General features: G+C 47.5%; 1 protein-coding gene and 11 pseudogenes across 1 annotated transcript in view; 3 read left to right on the top strand and 9 right to left on the bottom strand.

Moving 5' to 3' along the window:
- Window positions 1-5,229: 5,229 nt before the first annotated feature.
- LOC143965318 (5S ribosomal RNA) lies at window positions 5,230-5,348 on the bottom strand (annotated as a pseudogene).
- Window positions 5,349-5,456: 108 nt separating this feature from the next.
- LOC143965397 (5S ribosomal RNA) lies at window positions 5,457-5,575 on the bottom strand (annotated as a pseudogene).
- A 108-nt stretch (window positions 5,576-5,683) lies between these two features.
- On the bottom strand, window positions 5,684-5,802 carry LOC143965286 (5S ribosomal RNA; annotated as a pseudogene).
- Window positions 5,803-5,911: 109 nt separating this feature from the next.
- On the bottom strand, window positions 5,912-6,030 carry LOC143965441 (5S ribosomal RNA; annotated as a pseudogene).
- Window positions 6,031-6,895: 865 nt separating this feature from the next.
- LOC143965297 (5S ribosomal RNA) lies at window positions 6,896-7,014 on the bottom strand (annotated as a pseudogene).
- Window positions 7,015-7,123: 109 nt separating this feature from the next.
- LOC143965533 (5S ribosomal RNA) lies at window positions 7,124-7,242 on the bottom strand (annotated as a pseudogene).
- Window positions 7,243-7,349: 107 nt separating this feature from the next.
- Window positions 7,350-7,468, bottom strand: LOC143965532 (5S ribosomal RNA; annotated as a pseudogene).
- A 107-nt stretch (window positions 7,469-7,575) lies between these two features.
- On the bottom strand, window positions 7,576-7,691 carry LOC143965457 (5S ribosomal RNA; annotated as a pseudogene).
- Window positions 7,692-8,490: 799 nt separating this feature from the next.
- LOC143964580 (5S ribosomal RNA) lies at window positions 8,491-8,609 on the top strand (annotated as a pseudogene).
- Window positions 8,610-8,716: 107 nt separating this feature from the next.
- Window positions 8,717-8,835, top strand: LOC143965205 (5S ribosomal RNA; annotated as a pseudogene).
- A 108-nt stretch (window positions 8,836-8,943) lies between these two features.
- LOC143965311 (5S ribosomal RNA) lies at window positions 8,944-9,062 on the top strand (annotated as a pseudogene).
- A 14,504-nt stretch (window positions 9,063-23,566) lies between these two features.
- The window catches only part of LOC143962780 (uncharacterized), a 459,151-nt gene continuing 456,564 nt past the window's right edge, over window positions 23,567-26,153 (bottom strand). Inside the window, exon 5 of the mRNA XM_077472215.1 lies at window positions 23,567-23,654. The gene's annotated coding sequence lies outside the window, so the exon portion shown is untranslated. The remainder of the gene's footprint in view (window positions 23,655-26,153) is intronic.

Raw genomic sequence — 26,153 nt, 5'->3', positions numbered from 1 at the left:
CTTCTGGCAGCTGGGAAGGATGAAGGACAAGGTGCAGTAGTGTTGGAGGTTGTTCCGCCACCACGCCTCCAAAATGCTACTATTGGTTGTGACACACCTCTCTCCTCCACCCCCTCCTCTTCTTCTTCCTCCATGGCCTCTTCCAGTGCTCTGTCCTCAGAACCAGCGGTGCTCCGTAGGCGTTCCAGGGGCTACGCAAGTATGCAGGCAAAACAATGCTATGCCGTGCTTGCGCTGGTTTGTTTAGGGGACAGGAGCCACACTGGGGCGGATGTTTTGTCAGCTCTGCAGGGGCAGGCCGAGAGGTGGTTGACACCACGCCAGCTTAAGCCAGGAATGGTGGTTTGCGACAATGGCACCAACCTCCTCTCCGCCCTCTGACAGGGACAACTGACCCATGTGCCCTGTGTAGCTCATGTCCTTAACCTGGTGGTGCAGCGGTTCTTGGGCAGGTACACGGCTTACAGGATGTCCTGAAGCAGGCCAGGAAAGTCTGTGTGCATTTCCGCCGATCATTTAATGCCTGTGCTCGGCTGGCTGAGCTCCAAAAGGAGTTGAACCTGCCCAAGAACCGCCTTATATGTGACATGCCCACCAGGTGGAACTCAACGTTGGCCATGCTGCAGCGGCTGCACACGCAGCAGAGGGCCATCAATGAGTACCTGTGCGACTACGGCACCAGGACAGGGTCAGGGGAGCTCGGATTTTTCTCACCACGCCAGTGGGGCATGATCAGGGATGCATGCACTGTCCTGTCACCGTTTGAGGAGGCCACAAGGATGGTGAGCAGTGACAGTGCATGCATCAGTGACACTGTACCTCTTGTCCACCTCTTGGAGCATACGCTGCGTGGAATAATGGACAGGGCACTTGAGGCAGAACAGAGGCAGGAAGAGGAGGACTTCCTTGGCTCTCAAGGCCCCCTTTATCCAGACAGTGTTCCTGCTGTGCCACCCATCACACAGGAAGAGGATGAGGAGGAGGAAGAGGAGGAGGAGGATGATTGTGTCAGCATGGAGGTTGAGGCTGGCACTCAGCATCAGCAGCAGCAGCAGCAGCAGTCTTGTAGGGATGATTACAGTCCCAAGAAACACGTGGACTTGTACGTGGCTGGGAGGAGGTAGCTGCGGATCATGTTGTCCTTAGTGACCCAGAGGACTCCGGACTGAATGCCTCAGCTAACCTACGCTGCATGGCCTCCCTGATCCTGCAAAGCCTGCGGAAGGATCCTCGTATTCTTCGGATCAAGGAGAGGGACCATTACTGGCTGGCCACTCTCCTTGATCCACGGTACAAGGGTAAGGTTGCCGACCTTATCTTGCCATCGCAGAGGGAGCAGAGGATGAGACATCTCCGGGAGGCCTTGCAGAAAGGTCTGTGCAACGCGTTCCCAGAGACTGGGAGGTTACAAACTCCTGGTCCTGGACAACGTGTTGCTGAGGCATCGGTCAGAAGGAGCGGTGGAGAAGGTGGTCGTCTGACTGATGCTTTCAGACAATTTTTTAGTCCGCAGCCCCAAGGTATGATCGGTTCCAGCAACCATCGCCAGCGTCTGATTTACATGGTGCAGGAATACCTAGGGGCAAGGTCAGACTTGGACACCTTTCCCACCGAAAATCCTCTGGCTTACTGGGTCTTGAGGATGGATCACTGGCCAGAGCTTGCACAGTATGCAATTGAGCTAGTGGCCTGTCCTGCATCCAGCGTTCTTTCGGAACGCACCTTCAGTGCTGCTGGTGGCTTTGTTACCGATCACAGGGTGCGGCTGTCTACCGAATCAGTTGATCGACTGACCTTCATCAAGATGAATCAGTCTTGGATCACCCACAGCTACCAAGCACCTGAAGCTGATGTAACCGAATAATTTTTTTGAAATATCACATCCCTTCAAGACTGCCTATGCCAGTGATGGCGAACCTTGGCACCCCAGATGTTTTGGAACTACATTTCCAATAATGCTCTGGCACTCTGCAGTGTACTGGAGCATCATGGGAAATGTAGTTCCAAAACATCTGGGGTGCCAAGGTTCGCCATCACTGGCCTATGCTGATGCTGAGTGACTGTCCTGTTATGTTAATTGTCTATCCTCTTCCTCCTCCGATGATATGTTGGAAGAACATTTCTGTTTCTGGGTGATGCCATCAGCCCAATTTTTCTGCCCCTGTTTAACAGGGGTGTTTAATTACAATTTTTGATGCAATGCTTTGCAGCAGGGCTAATTCCTGCAATAAAACAAGAGTATATGGGAGAGGTTGCAGTGTCGTGGCACCAGCACCAGTGCCTAAGGCCCAATTTTTCTGCCCCTGTTTAACAGGGGCATTTAATTACAATTTTTGATGCAATGCTTTGCAGCAGGGCTAATTCCTGCAATAAAACTAGAGTATATGGGAGAGGTTGCAGTGTCATGGCACCAGCACAAAAGGCCCAATTTTTCTGCCCCTGTTTAACAGGGACATGTAATTACAATTCTTGATATAATATTTCACAGAAGGGCCCGTTCCTGTGCCCACCCAGAGTAACTGTGAGGACTTATAGTGTTGTGGCACCAGCACCACAACCACCAAAGGTAAATTTTTCTACCACTGTTCAACAAATGCATGTAATTACAATTCTTGATATAATCGTTCACAGCAGAGCGCTCCAGCGCCCAGCAAAAGTCACTTTGAGGGCTTACAATGTTGTGGCAAAACCAACACCTTGTTCCGCCATTTCTGCAGAGCATATAGGGCAGGCCCCTACTTTCAAACATCCAACTTACAAACTTCTCCTACTTGCAAACGGAAGGAGACAACAGCAAGTGAGATGAAAAAAGATGGACAACAAAACAAATTATACAGGGGTGATAACCCTTCCCTATGTTTTCCAAAAAGCTTAAAAAAAATTTTTTGGACTGCAGCTACACTTTAAAAATGTACCAGTTGAAAATTACAAACAGATTCAACTTAACACAACAAACCTACACAGTCCCTGTCTTGTTTGCACCGCCTGTATACGGCTGTTCTAAGTATATAGGGCCTGGGGGCCACACGCATTTCCTTTTTTTAATATGGGTACGGGGTTCCCCTTAATATGCGTACAAGACCCAAAGGGGCTGGTAATGGGCAGGGAGGGCTACCCATGCCATTTTTCTCAATGATTTTCAACCATATTGCAGGAACCAGATATAACATTAAAAGCGCAAGCAGCTTTAAATGACGTTATTTCCGTTAAATGTCATTTTGTGCAGGGACTGTTCTAAACACGGGAAACACGTGGCACTTCACAGGCATACTACAGACACCCCCCAGGCACCATATTTAAAGGAATGTTTCACTTTTTTTTCCACTTTAATCGTCATTAAAATCAGTGCTCCCGCCAAAACGGCCGTTTTTAAAACTTTTTTTTGCATTGACCCATGTCCCCTGGGGCAGGAGCCAGGTCCCCAAACCCTTTTTAGGACAGTATCTTGCATATTAGCCGTTAAAATTAGCACTTTTAATTTCGAACGTTCGAGTCCCATAGACTTCAATGGGGTTCTAACGTTCGTACGAATTTGGGGTCCGTTCGAAAGTTCTGGTGCGAACCGAACAGGGGGGTCTTCGGCTCATCCCTATTGACCACCAAGGGGAGACATGCTGCCCATCATTGACCACCAAGGGGAGACATGCTGCCCATTGATCACCAATGGGTTGAACGTGCCCTGGAGTTAAAGGCTAAATGTATCTTTAAAGAAAAATAAATGTATAAAATGAAGAAAAAATGTGTAGCCTTCACTTACTTTAGATCGAACAGCAGCCCAGCCATACTGGATTATTCCAGTCAGAAGGAAGAAAGAAATGACTGCAGATCCAGAACTTCCGTTTGCCTTTTATATTGTTTCACAAAGATAACACCAAAGACACCAAACAATGGTCATGTGGACGCATTTCACACATGCATCTTGTGCTCATTCCAGTCATCTGCAACGAGATATTGGTAACATTAAAAAACACAAGGAGGATGATATGGGGCTTTAGGCCCCGATTATTGCATTAACAACCTTTAAAACACACTGCACTCAATTGTAATATTGACAAGCTAGGCATTTTAAAACAATAAAATGCTTTCCTGGCTTCTAAAAAAATAAAGCATTCAGCAGTAAAAATATACATAATTTTCACATTAAACAATATGGTTCTAATGCTAACTAATAACCGTACTAAAGCCTAACAAAAAAATAAAAATAAATCAATTATGTGCATTGTGTCTGAATACTGCTCTGTTGGGACCACAAAGAGCTGGAAAGCAACGGGAAATCAATCGCAATGCATTCTATGCTGCGCCAGGCTGGGAATGAATCAGCAGCAAAGGGCAAATTAATGGCATTGTATACAAACAATGCTACCGTGGGCTTGGGAGGGGGTCCTGTCGAAAGCCTAGCTGCAACAAATGGGCAGCAAGAAATCTATGTGCATTGCATCTGAACACTGCTCTGTTGGGACCACAGAGAGCCTGAAACGGGAAATCAGTCGCAATACATTCTATGCTGCGCCAGACTGGGTCTGAATCAGCAGCAAAAGGCGAATTAATGGCATTGTATAAAACCAATGCTACAGTGGGCTTGGGAGGGGGTCCTGTCTAAGTCCTGCTCTAGCAAATGGGCAGCAAGTGATATCTACGTGCATTGTGCCTGAACCCTACTCTGTTTTTGCTTGCTACTGGCTACACTATACATGGACATTAATGAATAATTTTCATTGAAAACTTTCATATGGTTTAAATTATGGACGTTTAAACCTATTTGTGTGGGAATGGCATGTGTCATACCTTTTCCCCTATGGGGAGAAGACATCTTGACCCAGTCCCTAAAGTCTGAACCATGAATAGGGCACGTTGATTTTGGCCTGGCCAAAGTTTGTTGGCTGTAGTATGGTGCCCTCATACTCTAACCAAGAAAAGCTAAGAACCATTCCAAGATCAAAACACCGAATTCCCAGGAAGAAAGGATGAACAGTTAGAATAGGATCTGCCATTCACTTCATAAGCCATAACCGAACATTTGGACTGCCTGCCATGTTGCCCTGGAAGCAGTTGGAAGAGAGACTGAATCAGATCTAGCCCGGCCTTCTCAGAGGAATGAGCACTCTTCCGCCAGTCCAGCATGAACTGAGATTGACCCAGTCCCTCAGCCTTCTACTTCAGAACAACCTAGCAACCAGACTAGAGGCTTAATTAAAACAGGTCGTCGACGCCAACAACATATTAAAATAAAGACTACGGCACCTGGTATTCCCAGAAGATCTCCCATCCAGGTACTAACCAGGCCCAAACCTGCTTAGCATCCGAGATCAGAGGAGATTGGGCACATTCAGGGTGATGAGGCTGTAGGCGATTTTGCTGACCACTCTCAACCCTCTTGACAAACGCCAAGATGGTCACCTCGGCAAACGAGCAGAAAAATAAAACAGGTCGTCGACGCCAACAACATATTAAAAAGACGCCTACAGCACCTGGTATTCCCAGGCGGTCTCACATCCAGCTACTAAGCAGGCCCGACCCTGCTTAGCATCTGAGATCAGACGAGATAGGGTGCATTCAGGGTGATGAAGCTGTAGGCGATCTTGCTGGCCACTCTCAACCCTCTTGACAAACGCCAAGATGGTCACCTCGGCAAACAAGCAGAAAAATAAAACAGGTCGCCGACGCCAACAACATATTAAAAAAAAGCCTATGGCACCTGGTATTTCCAGCAGGTCTCCCATCCAGGTATTAACCATGCCTGACCCTGCTTAGCATCCGAGATCAGATGAGATCGAGCACTTTCAGGGTGATGTGGCCGTAGGCGGTCTTGCTGGCCACTCTCAACCCTCTTGACAAACGCCAAGATGGTCACCTCGGGAAACAAGCAGTAAAATAAAACAGGTCGTCGATGCCAACAACATATTTTAAAAAAAGCCTACGGCACCTGATATTCCCAGGCGGTCTCCCATTCAGTTACTGACCAGGCCCGACCCTGCTTAGCATCCGAGATCAGACGATAGCTGGCGCATTCAGGGTGATATGACTATAGGCAATTTTGCTCGCCACTCTCAACCCTCTAGACAAAAGCCAAGATGATCACCTTCGCAAACAAGCAGAAAAATAAAACAGGTCGTCAATGCCAACAACATATTAAAAAAAAGCCTACGGCACCTGGTATTCCCAAAGGTCTCTCATCCAGGGACTAAACAGGCCCAACCCTGCTTAGCATGCAAGATCAGACGAGATAGGGCAAATTCATGGTGATGTGGCCTTAGATGATCTTTCTGTCCACTTTTAAAGAGGAAGTAAACCCTGATGGGTTTACTTCCTCTTTTTTTCCCTGCAAAGGTAAAGCATAATGGACTACTATGCATCGCATAGTAGCTCATTATGTGTCACTTACCTGACACAGGAGCCAGCGAAGTCGCCGCTGATCCCTGTAGTCCGCCGCGTCCATCTTGCTGGTGGCGTCTCGCAGCTCCGACCAATGACAGCGGCGAAGCCGCGATGACGTCACTCCCGCGCATGCGCACGGGAGTCGCGCCTCGCAGCTCCGCCGCTGTCATACGGCGAGGCCGCGATGACGTCACTCCCGCGCATGCGCACGGGAGTCGACAAATTTGGCAAATCCATTCTTGGACTTGCCGCATTTAGTGCGCATGCGCGCCGCTGTCTACGGCGCATGCGCCGTAGACAGCGGTGCCCATTTTCGGGCAAATATCTCCTAAACCATATAGGTTTAGGAGATATTACTTGGACCTACAGGTAAGCCTTAATCTAGGCTTACCTGTAGGTCAAAGTTGTTTGGAAGGGTTTACTTCCATTTTAACCCTCTTGACAAACGGCAAGATGGTCACCTCAGCAAACAAGCAGAAAAATAAAACAGGTAGTTGACGCCAGCAACATATTAAAAAATCGCCCACAGCACCTGTTATTCCCAGGCTGTCTCCCATGCAGGTACTCACCAGGCCCGACCCTGCTTAGTATTCGAGATCGGACGAGATCGGGCGCATTCAGGGTGATGTGGCCATGGGCGATCTTGCTGGCCCTTTCTCAACCCTCTTGAAAAACGCCAAGAAGGTCACCTTGGCAAACAAGCAGAAAAATAAAACAGGTCCTCGACGTCAGCAACATATTAAAAAGACGCCTACGGCACCTGGTATTCCCAGGCGGTCTCACATCCAGCTACTAAGCAGGCCCGACCCTGCTTAGCATCTGAGATCAGACGAGATAGGGCGCATTCAGGGTGATGAAGCTGTAGGCAATCTTGCTGGCCACTCTCAACCCTCTTGACAAACGCCAAGATGGTCACCTCGGCAAACGAGCAGAAAAATAAAACAGTTCGTTGTTGCCAACAACATATTAAAAAAAGCCTACAGCTCCTGGTACTCCCGAGCGGTCTCCCATCCAGTTACTAACAAGGCCCGACACTGCTTAGCATCCGCGATCAAACGAGATCGAGCGCATTCAGGGTGATGTGGCTGTATGCAATCTTGGTGGCCACTCTCAACCCTCTTGACAAACGCCAAGATGGGCACCTCGGCAAACAAGCAGAAAAATTAAACAGGACGTCGACGACAACAACATATTTAAAAAAGCCTACGGCACCTGGAACTCCCAAGCGTTCTCCCATCCAGGTACTAACCAGGACCGACCCTGCTTATCTGAAATCAGATGAGATAGGGGGCATTCAGGGTGATATGGCCGTAGGCCATCTTGCAGGCCACTCTCAACCCTCTTGACAAATGCCAAGGTGGTCACCTCGGCAAACAAGCAGAAAAATAAAACAGGACGCCAACAACATATTTAAAAAAAATTCCGGTGTGGAGGAGGTCACTTCCGGTTTCAGGAAATGGCAGTTAGCTATGCAGTTTCTTGGCTTTTTAAACATGAAATCCAGTCACTTTTCGCCCCTCTGGTCCATTCTTGTAAGACCGCCTTGTAATACCAGGTGCCGTAGGCTTTTTTTAATATGTTGTTGGCGTCGACGACCTGTTTTAATTTATTGCTTGTTTGCCAAGATAACCATCTTGGCGTTTGTCAAGAGGGTTGAGAGCGGCTAGCAAGATTGCCTACGGCCACATCACCCTGAATACGCCCGATTTCAGATGTTAGGCAGGGTCGGGCCTTGTTAGTAACTGGATGGGAGACTGCTCGGGAGTACCAGGTGCTGTCGGCTTTTTTTAATATGTTGTTGGCATCGACGACCTGTTTTATTTTACTGCTTGTTTGCCGAGGTGACCATCTTGGCGTTTGTCAAGAGGGTTAAGAGTGGCAAGCAAGATCGCCTAATGCCACATTACCCTGAATGCGCCACATATCGTTTGATCTCGGATGCTAAGCAGGGTCAGGTCTGGTTAGTCCCTGGATGGGAGACCTTTGGAAATACCAGGTGCCATAGGCTTTTTTTAATATGTTGATGGCGTCGACGACCTGTTTTATTTTATTGCTTGTTTGCCGAGGTGACCATCTTGGCGTTTGCCAAGAGGGTTGAGAGTGGACAGCAAGACCTCTTATGGCCACATTACCCTGAATGTTCCCAATCTCATCTGATCTCGGATGCTAAGCAGGATTGAGCCTGGTTAGTACCTGGATGGGAGACCTCCTGGGAATACCAGGTGCCGTAGCCTTTTTTTAATATGTTGTTGGCGTCGACGACCTGTTTTATTTTTCTGCTTGTTTGCCGAAGTGACCATCTTGGCGTTTGTCAAGAGGGTTAAGAGTGGTAAGCAAAACCACCTACAGCCTCATCACCCTGAATGTGCCCGATCTCCTCTGATCTCGGATGCTAAGCAGGTTTGGGCCTGGCTAGTACCTGGATGGGAGACCTTCTGGGAATACCAGGTGCCGTCGGCTTTATTTTAATATGTTGTTGGCATCGACGACCTGTTTTTTTTTTCTGCTTGTTTGCCGAGGTGACCATCTTGGCGTTTGTCAAGAGGGTTGAGAGTGGCCAGCAAGATCGCCTACAGCCACTTCACCCTGAACGCGCCTGATCTCGTCTGATTTTGGATGTTAAGCAGGGTCGGGCCTGGTTAGTACCTGGATGGGAGACTGCTTGGGAGTACCTTGTGCCGTAGGCTTTTTTTAAATATGTTGTTGGCGTCGACGACCTGTTTTATTTTTCTGCTTGTTTGCCGAGGTGACCATCTTGGCCTTTGTCAAGAGGGTTGAGAGTGGCCGGCAAGATCACCTACGGCCACATCACACTCAATGCGCCCGATCTCGTCTGATCTCAGCTAAGCAGGGATGGGCCTTGGTTATACCTGGATGGGAGACCGCCTGGGAATAACAAGTGCCACAGGCTTTTTTTAATATGTTGGCGTCGACGACTTGTTTTATTTTTCTGCTTGTTTGCCAAGGTGACCATCTTGGCATTTGTCAAGAGGGTTGAGACTGTTACTGTGTCGGATGCTGGGACTGTCACATCATAATAGGCGGGGACATCATCCGGTGATGTCCCTATATAAGTCGCCACGTGCCCGGTCAGAGCCATTGTGAGCGGAGGACTCGACGAGGCAACATCTGAAGAAGAAGAAGAAGAGAAGAACAGAACAGAAGGCGGCGGCGGCGGTGACAGAGGCGACAGAAGAGGGGGACAAGACCCCCGAAGTCAGAAAGAAGAGGGCGGCAGCGAGGAAGAAAGCCGGACTCCTCCGCTAGTAAAAAAGCTACAAGAAGATAGTGGAGGAGTCCTGCGAGAAGACCCCCGAAGATGGAAGACCCCCTGAGCTGTGCAATAAATTATTTTATCTTGTGTTGTGTTTTTGTTTTGTACTTTATTTTACAGGTGAATGGGTAGGGGTACATTGTACCCCATACTCATTCACATAGGGTGGGGGGCCAGTATCCAGGGGCCCCCTTATTCGGATTCCGACAACCAACGGCCAGGGTTGTCGGGAAGAGGCCCTTGTCCTCATCAACATGGGGACAAGGTGCTTTGGGGTGGGGGGGCCGCGCGGCCCCCACATCCCCAAGGCACCCCCCATGTTGAGGGCACGCGGCCTGGTACGGCTCAGGAGGGGGGGCGTTTGCTCGCCCCTCCTTTCCTGGCTGGCCGGGTAGCGTGCTCGGACAAGGGTTTGTTGTGGACTTGGGGGGGACCCCCACGCCGATTTTTTTTTCGGCGTTGGGGTTCCCCTTTAAGTCCATACCAGGTGGCGGGGCGAGCGGCGTCTCCTTCGCGGGCCCCGCCTACCCGGAGACCCGCTCGAAATGAGCGGACTTTTCTCCGGGCGGGAAAAGTCCGTTCAATTCAAAAGTACGGCAGACTGGCACACACACGGCCGGATTGTCCGTCGAAATGTGAGTCCAGCGGGAAGATTGGAGTGCAAAACTACTTTCTAAGTCCGCCGTACTTTCGGGTCAAAAAAGTATGCCGGACTGATTTTTATTCTGTCTCTTGAACCCCTTCTGTGTCATATTCGGTCAAATACGGACATTGCTGGATATGCTAAGGCGTCAGGCACTCACAAGGTGGCCGCATTTGCGGACGACTTGATTTTCTTTTTAACGGACCCTCTTACGTCACTGCCTACCCTGCTATCCTCTCTGGCGGAGTATGGTTCCCTCTCTTTATTCGAAATCAATTTAACTAAATCCTCCATCCTTAACATCACCGTGGGGGGAGAGGTGGTTCGGCGTCTGCAGGGGACGTACCCGCTGCGGTGGGCTACGGATCATATCCGCTACCTCGGAGTAGATGTTACCCCCGACCCAGCGACCCTCTACTCAGCCAATTTTGTGCCTTTGGTGGATCGCTTAAGGGCAGATCTCCTGCATTGGCATTCACTTACGTTGACGTGGTTTGGCTGGCGTTGTGGGGGGGCGGAGGGAACCATGTTGCATGTCTTTTGGGCCTGTCCCAAGCTGGTCCCCTTCTGGCGTGAGGTGACCAACACGATCGGTCGTCTGACGGGTGTCTCCCTGGAGGGGAATCCTGCGGCCTGTCTGCTGCACCTGTCGGAGCGATCCATTAAGAAGTATAGGAACTCTTTGACTATTCAATTGCTGAATGCGGCGAAGGCCTGCATCCCTTTGTGCTGGAGATCGGAGAACCCACCGGCTAAGTCTCTATGGTTCTCTAAAGTGAACGAATTAAGAGATATGGCAGACCTCACAGCGACGCTTCATAATGGGGAGGAGGCCTTCCGTGAGACCTGGAGACCATGGCAACATTTCACTTACACTGAGGCTTATCTCCGGGAGGTGGCTATGGACGCCCGTTGAGAGAGGGTCTCTTTTCTTTGGTTCCTGAGCCCCCTTGCCCCCCCCCCCTGCAGCCGGATGACGCCCATGGTCATTACTCTGCTCTTTTTTCTTTTGTGTCAGGTTCCTTTGCTGCAGTCTGCCTGAAGTCTCCTATTGTTTCCTATACTTGTTATGTCTCTCTGTTCTGGTTCCTCTCCCTTTCTCTCTGACCCCCCTTCCACTTGTCCACCCTTGTAGTCCCCCTTTTTCAACAACCCCTTCCCCTCTATTTCTCCACCTATTCAGTCCTTTTTCCTTCACAGTTGATTTTACCGGCTAATCTATGTAGGACAAGGTGGGTTGTGGGCCTCTCCGGAAATTACTAGTTTTTATTAGTGTAAGCTCTGCCCGCCTGGGGCCCGGCCCATCGCCCATCTCCCTCCTCTTTCCTTTCTTTATAAAATGACAAAAAATGTTGTGCATCTTACTGTACTGCATGGCCATGCAATGATTACAGCTCACCTGGGTGGGTTCACATTGCCTATTGGTGTCAGAGGTCGTAGAGGGGAATTTAGCCCCCTGTCCAGGAATGCTTTCAGGTTATGTTTAAGCTTAAATCTGGGATGGTCTCTATATCTCCCACCCAGGTGCTATTAGGATACTAGGATGTTTTTGTTTTGGAACTATGTCTGTTATATCACTGTTGTCCATGTGCCTGTTTTTTTCTTCTTGCATTCAATAAAGGAATTACAAAAAAAAAAAAGTATGCCGGAGCCTACACACGGGGGGATTGTCCGGCGGACTTGAGTTTGCCGGACTTTTCCACCCGCTTGTTTGATCGTGTGTACGCGGCATAAGAGTAACTAAAGATGAATTTGGATCCATGTGTGGCCACTGTGGTTGAACAGAAGTCAGGATATTCCCAATCAGTCAGGGCTGTAGGCTGGAGAGATGATCTGTATATTTTGACAGAAAGGTAGCCTTCCTGCTGTCAGAATTCAATAATACAGTGGAGAGGATTCCAGCACCCACATTGAGTGTGTGGATGGAGGAATCCAGTCAGGTGTTGTTTTTTAAATTTAACCCACTAGCTGAATTAAAAAACTGACATGTGCATGGCCAGCTTTAGAGATTCAGGGGTTAAGTAACCTGGAGATATTGAAGCACAGTGGTTTGGGCAGCACAGTGGTGTAGTGGTTAGCGCTCTCATCTAGAAGTAAGAAGGGTTGCTGGTTCAAATCCCAACCATGACACTATCTGCCTGGAGTTTGCATGTTCTCCCTGTGCCTGTCTATATTTAACCTTATTATTAAGCCCGGTTTAACCATGAAGTAAGCATTTTAGGTTAACAGTTAAAAAAATGTATATCGTGCCATGATTTCGTTTGTGTATTTTTAACCCAAACCTCAGATTTCATTATCTCTGGATAAGTAAGCATAATGCCATTGTAAATTTTCTCTTTTTCGTGACTTTTTGATAAGCCATGAAATCTTCAAGCAAGATGGGAAGCTATGATCTCTCAAAGCAAGATGGGAAGCCAGGCACACTCCAAGCAAGGCGGAATCCCTTTTCTGCTTCTGCAGCATTAGCAGATGGTGGGTACCTACATAAAAATCATGGATGATGATAAAATAAAATTTCTAACATGCTATAGAAGCTGTTTCAGAGTTATGAGCTTTAATCATAACTCATTGCTTGGGTTAACCACTCAATTTTGTGGACTCAAAAATATTGCTAGACTGAGTTAGGAATGAAAAAGTATATAGCTCAATCAACAGCAGTGTTCAGGCGCAATGCACATAGATTTTTTGCTGCCCATTTCCTGCAGCTAGGCTTTAAACAGGACCCCCCCTCCCAAGCCCACTGTAGCCATGAAATCTTCAAGCAAGATGGGAAGCCATGAAATCTTCAAGCAAGATGGGAAGCCATGAAAACTTCAAGCAAGATGGGAAGACATTAAATCTTCAAGCAAGATGGCAAGCCATGATCTCTTCAAGCAAGATGGCAAGCCATGATCTCTTCAAGCAAGATGGCAAGCCATGATCTCTTCAAGCAAGATGGCAAGCCATGATCTCTTCAAGCAAGATGGAATCCCTTTTCTGCTCCTGCAACATTAGCAGATGGTGGGTACCTACATAAAACTAATTAACCACTTCAGCCCCGGACCAATTGTCAGCCTAAGGACCAGAGGTCTTTTTACAATTTCGCACTGCTTTAACTGGTAATTATGCGATCATGCAATGTTGTACCCAAACAAAATTTGCATCCTTTTCTTCCCACAAATAGATCTTTCTTTTGATGGTATTTGATTGCCTCTGCAATTTTTATTTTTTGCAATATAAATGGAAAAAGACCGAAAATTTCGAGAAAAAAATATATTTTCTACTTTTTGTTATAAGAAAAATCAAATAAACTCAATTTTAGTCATACATTTAGAGCAAAATTTATTCAGCCACATGTCTTTAGTAAAAAAAAAGTCAATAAGCGTATATATTTATTGGTTTGCGCAAAAGTTATAGCGTCTACAAACTAGAGTACATTTTCTGGAATTTACACAGCTTTTAATTTATGACTGTCTATCTCATTTCTTGAGGTGCTAAAATGGCAGGGCAGTACAAACCCCCCCCAAATGATCCCATTTTGGAAAGTAGACACCCCAAGGAAATTGCTGAGGGGCATGTTGAGCCCATTGAATATTTTTTTTTGTCCCAAGTGATTGAATATTGACACAAAAAAAAAAGTTTACAAAAAGTTGTCACTAAATGATATATTGCTCACACATGCCATAGTTATATGTGGAATTGCACCCCAAAATATATTCTGCTGCTTCTCCTAAGTACGGGGATACCACATATGTGGGAGTTTTTGGGAGTCTAGCCGCGTACGGCACCCCGAAAACCAAGCATTGCCTTCCGGATTTAAATATAAAACGCTACCAAAAAAAACTGTTAGCAATCGCAGGGATCAGGCCTGACTCTGCGAACGCTGCAGTTATGTGTTTAGTGTTTTGTAAGTGACAGTGATCGATCGATACTGGACTTGGGTGGGCTGGGTGGAGGGGCAAAAAGCAAGTGCTAGAAGGTATCTGGGCTGATCCCGCTAACAATGCGTTTTTTTGGAACCCTGAACTGCTGGGGACACTAGTATAGATCTGATCAGTCAGATATTGATCTGTTCAGATTCTATACCACTACGGGAGGTTTATGCTTTGCGCGTGGGTGTTAGCGGTACTGGCACTAACCTAGCGCTGCCTGGGGCGACGCAGACCCTGACCCTAAAACCTAATTGATATCACCCGCCGGGTGATCAGGGGGTTAAACCTTTATTGGGTAATAAATGGTGGGTGCCCTGCTGCTATAAAAAGCAAACTAACTAACCAGAGTCACCCATAACACTTATACGGTGATCACTGGTGAAAGGGTTAACTAGGGGCAATCAGCGGGTTAAAATCTTTATTAGGTAGTATATGGGGGTCCCTGGCGCTATATAAAAACCTGACGGGGAACCTAAATAACTAACTGGCTAACCAGCATCACCAGTGACACTTACACGGTGATCGCTGGTGAAAGGGTTAACTAGGGGCAATCAGGGGGTTAAAACCATTATTGGGTAGTATATCGGGATACCTAGCACTACAAAAACCTGGCGGTGAACCTAAAAAAATAACTAGCTACCTAGGGACACTAGTGACACTAATGCAGCGATCAGAAAAATTATCGCTTAGTGACACTGGCAAAAGGGGGTGAAAGGGTTAACTAGGGGCAATCAGGGGGTTAAAACCGTTATTGGGTAGTATATCGGGGTACCTAGTGCTATAAAAACCTGGCGGTGAACCTAAAAAAATAACTAGCTACTTAGCGGCACCAGTGACACTAATGCAGCGATCAGAAAAACGATTGCTTAGTGACACTGGCAAAAGGGGGTGAAAGGGTTAACTCTAGGGGCAATCAGGGGGTTAAACCTTTATTGTGGGGGGGTAGGGGGCTACCCCGGACCTAACATTAACTGCCCTGACAGCTTTTACTGTCACAACTGACACTAAATGCAGTGATCAATAAATAAATGATCACTGCAATCAGTGACACTGTGACTGGGAGGGGGGTTTGTGTGCCTATGTGTGCCTACATGTCAGTGTAGTGTTGGTGCACACTTACTTTCACTGTTCTCCTCGTAGTCCGGTCAATAAGACCGCCCCAAGGAGAATGACATCACTTCCTCCCTGCCTGTGTTTACTATACACAGCGGGGGAAGCTTCTCAATCGCCAGGAGCGATCGAGAGGGGATGGCCAGAAACCAACGGCCATCCCCTCATCCCGGATCGCTCCTGAAGCGAAACAGACCGCCGCATCCAGCGGGAGGGGGGCCCGATCGGACCCCCCACCCACTGGAAGGCGAGCACGTACATGTACGTGCTTTCATAGTTTCATAGTTTCATAGTTAGTTAGGTTGAAAAAAGACACCAGTCCATCCAGTTCAACCTGAGTGAGTGTCTACAATTGTCCCTATTCCTGTACATTGCACACTCACATTGGTCCCTACCCTCAAGGAGCCCACAATCCAAGGTCCCCATGCATATACTAGGGCCAATTTTGGACAGAGGCCAATTAACCTACCTGCATGTCTTTGGATTGTGGGAGGAAACCGGAGTACCCAGAGGAAACCCACACAGGCACAGGGAGAACATGCAAACTCCAGGCAGGTAGTGTTGTGGTTGGGATTTGAACCAGTGAACCTTCTTACTGCTAGGTGAGAGTGCTAACCACTACACCACTGTGCTGCCCTTGTGTCTGTCGGTGCCATTGCACCGACGTACATTGCCATGCGGCGGTCCTTAAGTGGTTAAGGATGATAAAATAAATTGTCTAACATGCTATAGAAGCAGTGTCTGAGTTATGAGCTTTAATCAGAACTCATTGCTTGGGTTTACCCACTGAATTTTGTGGACCCAAAAATATTGCTGGATGGAGTTAGGAATAAGAAAGAGCAGTGATTTCAGTCTGATCCCTCTTGGGAAAGTCTACAGAGAGCCCCCGCTCTCTGGAAGTAAAGGGCGGCTGTTGGAAGACCATCTTACATTTCAATTGTAAGCTATAATTAAGCCTCTAGTCTGGTTGCTAGGTTGTTCTGAAGTAGAAGGCTGAGGGACTGGGTCAATCTCAGTTCATGCTGGATTGGCGGAAGAGTGCTCATTCCTCTGAGAAGGCCGGGCTAGATCTGATTCAGTCTCTCTTCCAACTGCTTCTAGGGCAACATGGCAAGCAGTCCAAATGTTTGGTTATGGCCTATGAAGTGAATGGCAGATCCTATTCTAACTGTTCATCCTTTCTTCCTGCGAATTCGGTGTTTTGATCTTGGAATGGATCTTAGCTTTTCTTGGTTAGAGTATGAGGGCACCATACTACAGCCAACAAACTTTGGCCAGGCCAAAATCAACGTGCCCTATTCGTGGTTCAGACTTTGGGGACTGGGTTAAGATGTTTTCTCCCCATAGGGGAAAAGGTATGACACATGCCATTCCCACACAAATAGGTTTAAACGTCCATAATTTAAACCATATGAAAGTTTTCAATGAAAACTATTCATTAATGTCCATGTATAGTGTAGCCAGTAGCAAGCAAAAACAGAGTAGGGTTCAGGCACAATGCACATAGATATCACTTGCTGCTCATTTGCTAGAGCAGGATTTAGACAGGACCCCCTCCCAAGCCCACTGTAGCATTGTTTGTATATAATGCTGTTAACTACCCGTTTGCTGCTCATTAGTATGCCCACCTTGTAGAATGCATTGCCAGTGATTTCCCCTTGCGCATATGCTCTGTGGTCCCAACAGAGCAGATTTCATAGGCAATGTACCGTATATACTCGAGTATAAGCCGAGATTTTCAGCCTCTTTTTTGAGGCTGAAAGTGCCCCCCTCGGCTTATACTCGAGTCATCGCTGTCTGCCCGCTCGATCAGCGTGTCGAGCAGACAGACAGCGGCCATTCTATGATTCAAAAGCCGCGCCTCCGGCTCCGCCTTCGCCTGTGATAGGCGGAACACTGAATTTCCCAGCAGCCTGTGTTCCGCCTATCACGGGCATCCGCTCATCCTCGTACTACGGACGAGGATGATACGACGTCCGTGATAGGCGGAACACAGGCTGCTGGGAAATTCAGTGTTCCGCCTATCACAGGCGAAGGAGGAGGCGCGGCTTTTGAATTTTACAATGGCCGCCGACGAAGAGGGCACGGGACGGAGGCAAGGCAAGGCACGGCACGGGACGGGACGGGACGGGACGGGACGAAGGCAAGGCACGACACGGGACGGAGGCTCGGGACAAAGGCTCGGGACACAGGTAGGCTGGACACACACACACACACACACACACACACACACACACACACACACACGGATGGAGACACACACACACGGATGGATGGATGGATGGAGACACACACACACACAGGGATGGATGGATACACACACACACAGGGATGGATGGATGGATGGAGACACACACACACAGGGATGGATGGATGGATGGATGGAGACACACACACACAGGGATGGATGGATGGATGGATGGAGACACACACACACAGGGATGGATGGATGGATGGACACACACACACACAGGGATGGATGGACGGACACACAGGGATGGACGGACACACAGGGATGGACGGACACACAGGGATGGACGGACACACACACAGGGATGGACAGGCATGTCTCACCCTCGGCTTATACACGAGTCAATAAGTTTGCCAGTTTTTTTGGGGGTAAATTGGGGGCCTCGGCTTATATTCGGGTCGGCCTATACTCGAGTATATACGGTAAATAGTAAATGGCTGCTCTACTAGAGCCGACCTTTGGTTTATATGAAATTCAAATGATGTGTTGTGCAATCAAGCCCACTGAAGCATTGTTTGTTTACAATGCCATTAATTCCCCTCCACTACACATTTATATGCCCAACTTGGAGCAGTGTAGAATGCATTGCAAATTATTTCACCTTGCGCATATGCTTTTTGTGGTCCCAACAAAGCAGCATTCATAAGCAATGCAGATAGTGATTGGCTGCTCTAGGGGAGCCAGTTATATGAAATGCAAATGATGTGTTGCACAATCAAGCCCACTGTAGCATTGGTTTTATACAATGCCATTAATTCGGCCTTTGCTGCTGATTCATACTCAGTCTGGCGCAGCATAGAATGTATTGCAACTGATTTCCCGTTTCAGGCTCTCTGTGGTCCCAACAGAGCAGTGTTCAGATGCAATGCACATATATTTCTTGCTGCCCATTTGTTGCAGCTAGGCTTTCGACAGGACCCCCTCCCAAGCCCACGGTAGCATTGTTTGTATACAATGCCATTAATTTGCCCTTTGCTGCTGATTCATGCCCAGCCTGGCACAGCATAGAATGCATTGCGATTGATTTCCCGTTGGTTTCCAGCTCTTTGTGGTCCCAACAGAGCAGTATTCAGACACAATGCACATAATTGATTTATTTTGATTTTTTTGTTAGGCTTTAGTACGGTTATTAGTTAGCATTAGAACCATATTGTTTAATGTGAAAATTATGTATATTTTTACTGCTGAATGCTTTATTTATTTACAAGCCAGGAAAGCATTTTATTGTTTTAAAATGCCTAGCTTGTCAATATTACAATTGAGTGCAGTGTGTTTTAAAGGTTGTTAATGCAATAATCGGGGCCTAAAGCCCTATATCATCCTCCTTGTGTTTTTTAATGTTACCAATATCTCGTTGCAGATGACTGGAATGAGCACAAGATGTATGTGTGAAATGCGTCCACATGACCATAGTTTGGTGTCTTTGGTGTTATCTTTGTGAAACAATATAAAAGGCAATCGGAAGTTCTGGATCTGCAGTCATTTCTTTCTTCCTTCTGACTGGAATGATCCAGTATGGCTGGGCTGCTGTTCGATCTAAAGTAAGTGAAGGGTACACATTTTTTCTTCATTTTATACATTTATTTTTCTTTAAAGATGCATTTAGCCTTTAACTCCAGGGCACGTTCATCCCATTGGTGGTCAATGGGCAGCATGTCTCCCCTTGGTGGTCAATGATGGGCAGCATGTCTCCCCTTGGTGGTCAATGATGGGCAGCATGTCTCCCTTTGGTGGTTAATGATGGGCAGCACGTCTCCCCTTGGTGGTCAATGATGGGCAGCATGTCTCCCCTTGGTGGTCAATGATGGGCAGCACGTCTCCCCTTGGTGGTCAATGATCGGCAGCACGTCTCCTCTTGGTGGTCAATGATGGGCAGCACGTCTCCCCTTGGTGCTCAGTGATGGGCAGCACGTCTCCCCTTGGTGGTCAATGAGGATTGGCCCACCCTTTTGCAGCTACAACAGCTTCAATTCTTCTGGGCAGGCTGACCACAAGGTTTAGGTGTGTGTCTTTGGGAATGTTTGACCATTCTTCCAGGAAGAGCATTTGTGGAGTCAGGCACTGATGTGGATGAGTAGGCTTGGCTCGGGATTCTCTGCTCTATTTCATCCCAAAGGTGTTCTATTGGGTTGAGGTCAAGAATCTGTCCAGCCCAGTAAAGCTCCTCCACCCCAAACTCGCTCATCCATGTCTTTTATGGATTATGCTTTGTACACTGGTGCACAGTCATGTTGGAACAGAAAGGGGCCTTCCTCAAACTTCCCACAAAGTTGAGAGCATGAAATTGTCCAACATTTCTTGGTATGCTGACACCTTAAGTGTTGCCTTCACTGGAATTTAGGGGCCAAGCCCAACCCCTGAAAAACAACACCACACCATAATCCCCCCTCCACCAAGTGATTTAGACCAGTGCACAAAGCAAGATCCATAAAGACATGGATGAGCGTGTTTGGGGTGGAGGAACATGACTGGAATGCAGAGTCCTGACCTCAACCCAATAAAACACCTTTGGGTTGAAATAGAGTGAAGGCTGCGAGATGGGCCTTTCTCGTCCAACATCAGTGCCTGACCTCACAAATGTACTATTGGAAGAATGGTCAAATATTCCCATAGACACACTCCTAAACCTTGTAGACAGCCTTCCCAGAATAGTTGAAGCTGTTAGAACTGCAAAGAGTGTGCCAACTAAATATTGAACCCTATGGACGAAGACTGATATTCCATTAAAGTTTGTGTGTGTTCGTGTGTAAAGGCAGGTGTCTTAATACTTTTGACAATATAGTGTATGTGTAAGGGGGCACTCTGCCACACTCTGATGCAAGGGGGCGATACTCTGCTATAAAGTGGGACTCTGATGTAAGGTGTTTTGGGTAATGCAATGGGCTTTGGGGAGATTCGATGTTCTGGGGAGATGCGATTGGGCGATGGGATTCGATGTGTTGGGGCGAAGCGATTGGATGTGCTGATGTGCTGCGGGCGATGCGATGTGATGTGCTGGGGGCGATTAGATGTTCTGGGGATATGTGATGCGATTGGGCAATGGGATTCTAGGTGTTGGGGTGAAGCGATTCGATGTGCTGATGCAATTCGATGTGTTGGGGGTGATGCAATGTGCTTTGGGGTGATGCGATGTGCTGGGGGTGATTCGATGTTCGTGGGAGATGTGATTCGATGTGCTGGGGGAGATGCAATTCGATGTGCTGGGGGTGATGCGATTCGATGTGCTGGGGGAGATGCGATTCTATGTGCTGGGAGCAATGTGATGCGATGTGCTGGGGGGCGATGCGATGTGCTGGGGCGATGCGATTCGATGTGATGTCCTGGGGGCGATGCGATTCGATGTGTTGCGGGTGATGCAATGTACTTTGGGAGATGCGATGCGCTGGGGTGATTCGATGTGCTGGGGAGATGTGATTCGATGTGCTGGGGGAGATGCGATTCAATGTGCTGGGGGAGATGCAATTCGCTGGGGGGCGATGCGATGTGCTGGGGTGATGCGATTCAATGTGATGTGCTGGGGGCGATTCGATGTTCTGGGGAGATGTGATGCGATTGGGCAATGGGATTCTAGGTGTTGGGGTGAAGCGATTCGATGTGCTGATGCAATTCGATGTGTTGGGGGTGATGCAATGTGCTTTGGGGTGATGCGATGTGCTGGGGGTGATTCGATGTTCGTGGGAGATGTGATTCGATGTGCTGGGGGAGATGCAATTCGATGTGCTGGGGGTGATGCGATTCGATGTGCTGGGGGAGATGCGATTCTATGTGCTGGGAGCAATGTGATGCGATGTGCTGGGGGGCGATGCGATGTGCTGGGGCGATGCGATTCGATGTGATGTCCTGGGGGCGATGCGATTCGATGTGTTGCGGGTGATGCAATGTACTTTGGGAGATGCGATGCGCTGGGGGTGATTCGATGTGCTGGGGAGATGTGATTCGATGTGCTGGGGGAGATGCGATTCGATGTGCTGGGGGAGATGCAATTCGCTGGGGGGCGATGCGATGTGCTGGGGTGATGCGATTCAATGTGATGTGCTGGGGGCGATTCGATGTTCTGGGGAGATGTGATGCGATTGGGCAATGGGATTCGAGGTGTTGGGGTGAAGAGATTCGATGTGCTGATGCGATTCGATCTGTTGGGGGTGATGCAATGTGCTTTGGGCGATGCAATGTGCTTTGGGAGCGATGGGTTGTGCTGGGGTTGATTCAATGTGCTGGGGGACCCAGCCATACTCGGAGATACCCAGCCATACTCGGAGATACCCAGCCATAGTCGGTGATACCAATAGACATCCCCCCCTCCCGCCGCCCTCTGGTGCTTCTACCGACTCGCCAATACGATCAAAGGCAGAATCTTTTTTTTATTTTTTTATTTTTTTTCAGGCTTCCCAGCTTAGAGGTGAGATGCAGGGTCTTATTGACCCCATATCTCACTGTAAAGAGGACCTGTTATGCCATATTCCTATTACAAGGGATGTTTAAATTCCTTGTAATAGGAATAAAAGTGATCAAAAAAATTATTTTTGGGGGAAAAAAGTCAAACTAAAATAAATAAAGTAAAATGAACAATAAAATTTTTATTTTTTTTAAAGCGCCCCTGTCCCCATGTGCTCGCATGCAGAAGCGAACGCATACGTAAGTCCCGCCCACATATGAAAACGGTGTTCAAACCACACATGTGAGGTATCGCTGCGAACGTTAGAGCGAGAGCAATAATTCTAGCCCTAGACCTCCTCTGTAACTCAAAACATATAACCAGTAAAAAAAATCTAAAACTTTACTGTGTTTTTTTTTTTAAGCACAAAACTGTTTAAAAAAAAAAAAAAAGCATTTGAAAAATTGCTGCACAAATACCGTGCGAAATAAAAAGTTGCAACGACCACCATTGTATTCTCCAGGGTGTTTGCTAAAAAACATATATAATGTTTTGGCATTCTTTGTAATTTTCTAGCAAATAAATGATGATTTTTACATGTAGGAGAGAAATGTCAGAATTGTCCTGGGTGCTCCAGAACGCCTGATGGAGCTCCCTGCATGTTGGGCCTCTGTATGTGGCCACACTGTGTAAAAGTCTCACACATGTGGTATCGCCGTACTCGGGAGTAATAGCAGAATGTGTTTTGGGGTGTAATTTGTGTTATGCATATGCTGTGTGTGAGAAATAAACTGATAATATGACATTTTTGTGAGAAAAAAACTAAACTAAAAAAAATCTTGATTTTGCAAAGAATTGTGGGAAAAAATGGCAACTTAAAAAAAACTCATCATGCCTCTTACTAAATACCTTGGAATGTCTTCTTTCCAAAAAGGGGTCATTTGGGGGGTATTTGTACTTTTCTGGCATGTTAGGGTCTCAAGAATTCAAATAGGCCGTCAGTACTTCAGGTGTGATCAATTTTCAGATATTGGCACCATAGCTTGTGGACTCTATAACTTTCACAAAGACCAAATAATATCCACCAATTTGTACTTATTTTTACCAAAGATATGCAGTAGTATAAATTTTGGCCAAAATTTATGAAGAAAAAATTACTAATCTGCTAAATTTTATAACAGAAACAAATAAAAATTCATTTTTTTACAGAATTTTCTGTATTTTTTCTTTTATAGCACAAAAAAAAAAAAAGCGAGCGGTGATTAAATACCACCAAAAGAAAGCTCTATTTGTGTGAAAAAAAGGACAAAAATTTCATATAGGTCCAGTGTTGCATGACTGAGTAATTGTCATTCAAAATGTGAGAGCACCGAAAGCTGAAAATTGGTCTGGTTATTAAGGGTGTTTAAGTGCCCAGTGGTCAAGTGGTTAACCACTCTTTTGATCAACTCTGTAACTTGTTCCACCTCTGCCTTTCCGCGATCCGTGCAGGCTTGAAAACAGTCTTACAGATCAGTTTATCTGTCATCGGAGGTGCACATCACGCCCTACATTCCCTCTTTACCTGCCTGGGAGGGCTAGCTGACCGATGCCTTTTGGATCTTGCTCTTTCCTTAGAATGATGAGTGCTAGTTGAGCGGCTGTGCGCCGAACTTGGGCGTGTGCGTCCGTTGTGATGACCAGATGTCTGATTAGACGTTCTCTTGTGTATAGGGCTGAAACGAAAGTAATAGTGCAAGGCACTCTTTTAGTCTGGGATAAACACAAAAAAAACAAAAAAAATATAAAAAACATGAGGTACGAACCCTTACCTAAGAAAGGAAGGGTCTTGGTCTAGCAGCGGCTGACTCATAATCGCAGGGCAGGCAAGGGCAGAAAGCGACTGGACAGAATACTAAAGAAAGCACAATAGAATCCCATGAAACCCCCTGGCCATACACCCCCCCTGATTATATATATATCATAGTTGCTGGCTGTCCCGAATTCCCCGGGACATTCCCGGGATTAGTACATTTGTCCCGAATTAATTTTGTCCCGGGAAATTCGGTTTGTCCCAGGAAATTGAATTTCCCATTTTTTTGCCGCCGGCCGCTAGAGGTCTATGGGAGGACAATGTCTCCGCCGGCCGCCATTTTTAAGAAGACCAGAAGTTGGTCTACACCTGTGGCGCCGCCCACCCCCGCTGCCAGTGTGTGTGTGTATCAGTGTAAACTGCAGTGGGCGGCGCCACAGTTAAATGTCTCCGCACGGCAACGGCGGCATGTCGGGGGCCAGTCTGTCACTGTGGATGTTGGAGCGAGGGCCAGTCGGATGTCGGGGGCCAGTCATGGTATGTGGATGTCGGGGGCCAGTCTGTGGATGTCGAGGGCCAGTCTGTGAATGTGGGGGCCAGTCTGTGGATTTTGGGGGCCAGTCTGTGGATGTTAGGGGCCAGTCTGTGGATGTGGGGGCTAGTCTGTGGATGTCGGGGGCCAGTCTGTGGATGTCGGGGGCCAGTCTGTGGATGTTGGGGGCCAGTGGTATGTTGGGGGCCAGTGGTATGTCGGGGGCCAGTCTGGAGATGTGGGGGCCGGCCTGTGGAGTATGTGGGGGCAGGTCTGTGCAGGATGTTGGGGGGGCGGTCTGTGGATGTGGGGGGGGGCGGTCTGTGGATGTCAGAGGGGCACCAGATGTAAGGAGGGGCTCCGCTGATGGACACAGATGTGAGGAAGGTACCTCTGATGGGGCACCTGATATAAGGACAGACTCCACTTGGGACAGCTGATGGCATCTGGTGGCAGGCAACATGGCTAGTGACGCGCTCATGGCTCCCACTGATTCAGCATTATGGTGAGTTGAATGATTTCATTTCATGTTACAATGTAATAATAGAAATAATGCGCTTCAATCATCCTGACACCATAACAATCATGGTGCCGGGATGATTGAAGTGCCAACACCAGGTATTTGGAGTATCTTTATCTGCTGATTGTCAAACTCTGGAAAACACATATTGCTATTGTGGTGTAGGATCGGGGGGCTGCTGTCCCTCCTTTCCCCCCCCTCCGTTCCCTCTCCATCCAGCATTCATCTCAGACTCTAACCACACCCATTTGAGACACACCCTATGTAAGCCACGCCCACTATTTACGTAAACCACGCCCCGTTTGCATGCCACACCCCCTAATTATACCACGGCTCCGCCTACTGCCAAAAAAGTGTCAGATTTTTTTTTTACAATGTTGGCAACTATGAGATATATATATATATATATATATATATGTAAGCAGAACCGAATTCCAATGTAGGAAGTGGCTGCTGCCCCAAAAGACCCCCAGAAGGGGCTCCCCTCTTATAAGCGCTAGTTAGGAACCCAAGACCGGGGACTGCATCTGGGAGAGGCCAGAACCCAGACGGAAAACTGCCCAGGGCAGAGGTGAGATACGTCCAAACACTATCCGTTAGGTATGAGGAAAAAAAGGAGATGTTGTCATTTTTATAAGCTATTAACTATCCTGAGGGGAGGACTCCAGGGCGGAGCTATCACAGGTATGCTGCCATGGTGGCACCAGGAAAGTTTTATTTGTGGGCAAAAAATAAAAAAATAAAGGAAAAGAACAATATTTGGGCACGACGTCGCTCTTACTGTATGCAAATTTGCGTTCGTGGCTTGAAGGTGTTACTTTTTTTTTTTTTTTTAGAACGGTTGGCTTTTTAGTGATAACAACCAAGGCGGCTAAAAGCCGTTCGAGAGGGGACGTCCAACCCCTCCTCCAGCCGCTCTTCCTGTCCCACTGGTAGACCTGAGCCACCAGTCGGCACGTCCGCCCCCCAAGCTGAGACCTGAACAAAGCCAGATCATTCCATTCAGAAGGAAGAAAGAAATGACTGCAGATCCAGAACTTCCGATTGCCTTTTATATTGTTTCACAAAGATAACACCAAAGACACCAAACTATGGTCATGTGGACGCATTTCACACATACATCTTGTGCTCATTCCAGTCATCTGCAACGAGATATTGGTAACATTAAAAAACACAAGGAGGATGATATGGGGCTTTAGGCCTCAATTATTGCATTAACAACCTTTAAAACACAATGCACTCAATTGTAATATTGACAAGCTAGGCATTTTAAAACAATAAAATGCTTTCCAGAAAAGCCCGGCGCCACAGGGGTTAACAAAACCCCGTAGGCAGAGGGCTGGCATGACTGTGTGAACAGTGCATGTCAG

Source organism: Lithobates pipiens, unplaced genomic scaffold (genome assembly GCF_037356315.1).
Source record: "Lithobates pipiens isolate NorthernLeopardFrog02 unplaced genomic scaffold, aLitPip1_a1.2 Scaffold_8, whole genome shotgun sequence".
NCBI classification, from domain to species: domain Eukaryota; kingdom Metazoa; phylum Chordata; class Amphibia; order Anura; family Ranidae; genus Lithobates; species Lithobates pipiens.
Note: the sequence above shows the minus strand (reverse complement) of the source record. Positions and strands in the feature narration are given on the sequence as shown.